The following is a 6,545-nucleotide window of genomic DNA, read 5'->3' on the forward strand; positions in this document are numbered from 1 at the left end:
CTAGATTCATTCATTATTATTCATGGCACTCTTCTATCTATAACATACAACAATAATATCTTTATCTCTATTTAATACTTTTTATTATTATTATTATTATTATTATTATTATTATTATATATATATATATAAATATAATAATTAATTTTAATATATATATATATATATAATATTTTTATATTTTTTAAGATCATAATTCACATATAAATAATAATTTTGGTAAACTCAACAGTAGTAAAATAAATATTAATATATCTTTTTTATTGTCCCGTCAGCAGTCGTCAAAATTAAAAGTATCAAAGTCTTTTTTTTAAAAAATTTTAAATCATGGAATAAAAAAATTATTATTTGGATTAAATCATAATAATATTTTATTAATATTAAAGTATAAATTAATTTTGTTTAACATGTTGATTTATTAATATTAATATTAAAGTATAAACTAATATTTTATTAATATTAAAGTATAAATTGTCAAATTTTACCGATTACAAGTTTATACTTTATATTCACTGCTAAATTCGTCGGTAATTAATGGTAAATAAAAAAATTTGCCGCTAAATAATTACCGACGAAATTTATACCGTCAGATTTATTCATCGCTAAATTTGACCGTTTCGACACTTTCTTATAGTGTTAAAATAAACTTAAAATTTTTTTCGTTTTTAAAATTAACATGAAATTTCTAATTTCTTATACAATAAAATAATATAAATTAATTTTAAAATGATAGTATTTTGAAAATTAAACTTAAAATATATTTTTTTATTTGAAATCTTTTAATAGGTTTATTTTGCTCAACCTTAGTTTTTCTTTTTATAAAAAAATATCAAAATTACCATGTGTAATATAATTATACAACATTTTACTCTAAAAGGGTAGTTACTCTTTTTTTAAGTAGTATTTTAGTAATTTTAAAAATGTAGCTTAAAGAATATTTTAATCTTTTTAAAATAAATGCTAAAAATTATTTTAATTGTTTAAAATAAACTTTGCAAATATTTTAATATTTTTAAAGTAGAATACAAGTCTTTTGAAATATAATTAAATAATATTAAGACAAAAGTAAAGCGTGCACCTTCTTTTTTAAAGAAGCAAAGCAAGAGACGACAAATGGGTTCTATCATAATATGCTGGCTGTTGCATTAGCTAGTGGATATGATTTATTTACTTTTTCTTCACATTATGTTCAAACAGATCAACAATTAATTCGATTCGAATTAAAATTTTATTTAAAAATTATTATTAGCTAATAAATTATCACAAATATGTAGACGAATAAATTAAGTTAGTTATGATTTACTTTCTTAATTATTACATGTCAACCATAAAATAAATAACTTTATTAAATTTGAGTTTTATATATAAATAAACAATAATAAACTTTGAATTTAACTAGAAAATCAATTTTTTCTGGTAATATCAGCTAATTTTTTAAATTATAAGTTCTAATAAATATAAAATTTTAAATTCTAAAATTTAACTCTAAATTTTAAAAAAATAAAGGTTAAAAAATGATTTTATAATAAAAAATTAGTTAATATTAACTACTTAAAATTTACTTTTTTTATAATTTTTGTAAATAATTTTACTTTTGAAACCGTCAATGTTCGTTATTTTTGTTTATTTTAAGAAAAACTTATATTTTTGTATTGTAAAATAAAAATATTATTTATACATTAAAATTAGTCACTACATATTTATATATAAATATATGTGTTATTTAATTTATTTTTAGTATATATTTTATATTAATAATTTCTTTTAATGATTGATTTTAGGGTACATTTAATATAATTGTTACGAAATTATAGGTAGTCATTAGAAAATGAATTCTGTTAAGGAGACAATGAAAAATTTTGACAATGTGTAAAATGGATTTTAAATTTGGCCCAATACAAAGGAGGAAAAAAAACTTCAGTCAGTTATTTCAAAAAATTAATCATCCAAATCCTAATTTACTAATAGAATTTATCCAAACATCTTCTCCCCCAATCTTCTGCTACCCCATTCTCATCAATCATTCCACCTCTCCGACGTTAGAAGCTCTCTCACTGGCCATCAAACAATCATCCACGTAGTTATTAAAATAATCATCCGACTACCTAGTGAAATGACCATTTAGCATTTGTTAATTGTATATACTTAAACTGAATCAAACAAAATAACCATCCAATTAACAATTAAAATAACCATCTACATACGTAATAAATTGAACATTTAGCATCTAAATTCGTCAGTCTTCAACCCGCTCGAAGCAAAGTACAGCGGCAGCAACAACCCGTACACGAAATCTTCAATTCTCTGTATCAGCCTCTCCACGAAATCACCTCCATTCGAAATCATCAATCCGAACATGAATGCACCGAAGATCAAGTAGATCTCGATCAGGTCCGTCACGAATCCCAATATCATCAATCCGGCGAGGGTTAAGCAGATATACACCTCGTCCATCGTATCGTGCTTCGGCGAGCACCGCCGTACCACCAGCTTCATCGCCGGTCGAATAATCGTTATCATTAAGATGACAAACATAAAGATGGAGAGGAGAACCCACACGAACACCAGGGGAATTTTGTGGTTGCCGATGCCTTCGGCCTCTCCGGTGAGTGCTACGGCGAGGGAGAGGAGGATACAGGCCGCGACATCATTAAAGGCGGTGGTGGCTATGTCGGTATTGGGCTGCGCGACAAACGCAACGTGTGCAAAGGGGTGTCTTCGTCGGACGTTCTTAGACAGCAGGGCGGCGTCGGTTACATTTTGGGCGGCGGACGGTGGTGATTTTCGCAGCGTCAATTCGGAGAGAGTGAAAGAGACTACCAGAAAAAAAGAAATACAACACGTTCTTCATACACATAAAATGGAGTAATACATAACTTCTCTAAAATCAAATCTTTATTTTTTTAAATTTAAAATTCAAAATTATTCTTATTATAATTTTAATTTTATCTTTATTATACACATTATACACTAAAATTATTGTCTTCTCATACATTTTATTAGAAAATTAATCTCCTAATGAGGTTAGTAAATAGTAATTATATTAATAAGAGAGAAAATTTATTCTAGAAGCATTAAATTACAATAACGGAATATTGCTAATTTGTGTTGGTTAAGTCAATTTGTTTATATTGCCCAAAGTCTACAAACGAGATCTAAAAGATATGATTATCGGGAGGAATTCAAAAGCAACGACGCGTTTGGAACATTATTTTTATTTTCTTATAACAAAAAATCTCTTTTTCTTTCAAAGTCACTTTTTGGCAAGATGATCCAAAAATGGAAAATAGAAAGGACAATTTCTTTAATGATCATGATGCAGGGTTTGACTTGGAAGTCTTGTGCAAAGACCTCATTGCAATCAAGTATATAAATTCATGGTGAGGCCATTATATATAATAATAAAAAAATAATTAAAAAAATGCATTCCAGTTTCGCTATTATCATTTACGAGATCAAAGTCTCTCTATATATATAATAGATTCACCCTTCATATAATTACATAATAAAGACACATCAAAAGCAACTACCTATGTTCTTGATACTTTCGATATCCAAGATATTTTGCCAAAAAACAAGTTTTAATTAAATTAAATTGGAGGGAAGCACATACATGATAAAGTTAAAGCATTAATAAAACAATATACTAAGATTTTGCCTTACGAAAGGAATCACAAACTGAAAGCCAATATTTAATTAATTTTGTAGTATAGCTAGATCTTTGCATGTAAGTACGAAAAGAAATTAATATAAAATATAAGTAGTATATGTACATAATATTGAAAGATTTAGCGGATGAAACCACACATGAACATGGAAGACTAGACGGTGCATAATTTTTATCTTAAAAATTTAACAAGTACAATAAACATGTAATATCAATAGAAATAATTTAATTATGTTAAACACTAAATATATTAAAAATTAAATTCATTAAAATTCAAATATATTAATAATGAATAATTATTGTCTAATAGAAAAATCATATATATTTTTTAATTTTTTTATTTAATTAATATATGATTGGGTTCGCGGGTTGGTTCGGGTTCCGCACTCCAAAAATCGATACTCGAACCAATCACTAACAAAAGTTATCAGTTTGGTTCGAGTTGGACCCGATTACCCGTTGGTTTTTCGATTATCCGATTACCCAAAATCGATACCCGAATCATGTACTTGTTGAATTTTTAAGATAAAAATTTAGTTTTTTTTTTATGAATTTCAAAGTCATCGGGTACCTAATTATCTGAACTACTCTAATCTATTCTTAATCGGTTTGATTTGATTTGGGTACATGTACAAAAAAACGTAAATCCGAACCAAACCAAACTAATTATATTTTGATCGGTTCGATTATAATTTTACTATAAACTCAAACCAAACTGACCCATGCTCACCCCTATTTTTACTAGACTTGTACATACTGAAAATAAATAAATAAAGACCAAATATTAACTTACTAGACTTTTACTCAAAAAACTCTTATCTATACGAAGTATAGCAAACTTGTTAATATTTTTTCTGTCAATTATTGTTCTTCTTTCCAATTTTTTTCGTCTCTCTATCTCCTTCCTTTCAAACAAACAATAGATAAAGGTGGATAATCCCTACGATAATATTAAATGAGCAGTACTCAGCTCAATTGCTCGTGAACAATCCCTACGATAATATTGGGAGAAAACAATTCAAAATTAGTTTATTTAATTTAATATTTATAATTTAATGTACATAATATTTATACATTTATTATATTTAATATTATTAATTTATTAGAATAATAATTAATAAATATAAAATAAAAAATTAAAGTTGTGTTTCGATACGTTAAAGTTGTGTTTTGATATTATTAAAAACTAGATTAAAATTTGCGTGAGTTAATCCAGTGATTAATTTATTTGTTTACTTAAATAAATGTTAACCGTCGAATTAAAAAATACCAAAAATTAAAATTAAGATTTGTGCCATATACAAATAGCTGAATTAATTATATTAGATAGAATAAATTTAAAAGTGTTATAAAGTAATTTATTTATTTATTATTATCTTTTAGAAGATAGTGCTATGTGGCATAATTTTAAAGTTTGGAGATTTAACTTCGCTGTCACGCACTTAAATACCAAATAAGGAAAAGATAGACCAATAAGCTATTATAACAGTGTTGAGCAATTCTAATGTTTAATCACTTTAATGTTTATCAATTATCATGATGAAGCCACAATTAAAGGTGAATTTATTGGGAAAAGAAAATTTTAAAGTGTGTCTTATGGGCCCGGACATTATTTAAAGAGCATAGATGAAAAATATTTTATCATTAAATGTATAAAAAAAATTTAAAGTTAATATTTGTGTCAAATTTTTATAATAAAATATTTTTTATATATATTAAAAAGTAGTCATTAAATTAATTATTATATATTTATTTATATTTATATTTATTAATTCACATATTTTTTGTTAAATGACTAATAAAAATAATTAAATTTACAATAGAAAAATAGTTAAATTTATTTACAATAGTATAATAAAAAAGATTTATGAAATGGTATAGCAATGATTTATTAGTATCTGATTTTTAAGGTATACATAGTATGATTAATTTCATAAAAATATTTTTAAAATCTTTAGTTAGTATTTTTAGAACACTTGGTTAGTTGGTAACAATAATGTTAGAACTAAATTGTTTGAATTCCAAGTATATTATTTTCTCCAATTTGTTGAGAGAACTTTTTTTTTTACACAAGAACAAACTTTTATAGTTTTATTTATAGAAATAATTAAACGTCACTTATAAATAATAAAAAAATATTAGTTTTAGAACTAAAAATGAAAACAAATATTTTTTATGTTGAACTATAAATCGAAAGAAGACACAATATTCGATCACAAAGAATTAAAAAAAAATAAAAACAGAAATAAATCTAAATCATTTTATTTTTAAGTCTATACCGATGTGTTATTTTTTTAAGATAAATTTAAAAGTCTTCTTATTAATCTGTAAATATGTTAAGAAAATTTATATGAATATATATTCGTGTACATTAGGCAATTAGGAAAGACTGAACTTATGTACATACCAGAAAATTGACATAAATTTAGTGGAGATGAATGTAATAAATTTTTGCCCAAAATGTAGAAACATTGTGTCAACTTCACCTTCAAAATTTTTTCATTTATTTGCTACCCTAAATTTGAAATTTCCACACAAGTGCACAACCCACCAAAAGAGATACAGAAGTAACCCACTTTTTCTTACCCAAAATGCACGAAAAAATAAATATTTATATATTTTAGAATATGTGTAAAAACAGTATTTTAAATTTTATAATCATTCATCCTATATTTTTGTTTATTTTTAAATATTATAATAAAAAATAATAAATATACTATAAAATCATATAATTTTTTTATAATTTCACGTAATCACAAATTCTACTAATTTGTTTCCTAGTGTTACCATGATTGATGTACATTTCTACCGCTATTTTGCTATATAATACATATAAATAAAGCGGTGATCAAATGTATCACACACTACAATAATTTCG

This window comes from Arachis hypogaea, chromosome 9 (assembly GCF_003086295.3).
Source record: "Arachis hypogaea cultivar Tifrunner chromosome 9, arahy.Tifrunner.gnm2.J5K5, whole genome shotgun sequence".
In the NCBI taxonomy this organism is placed as follows: Eukaryota; Viridiplantae; Streptophyta; class Magnoliopsida; order Fabales; family Fabaceae; genus Arachis; species Arachis hypogaea.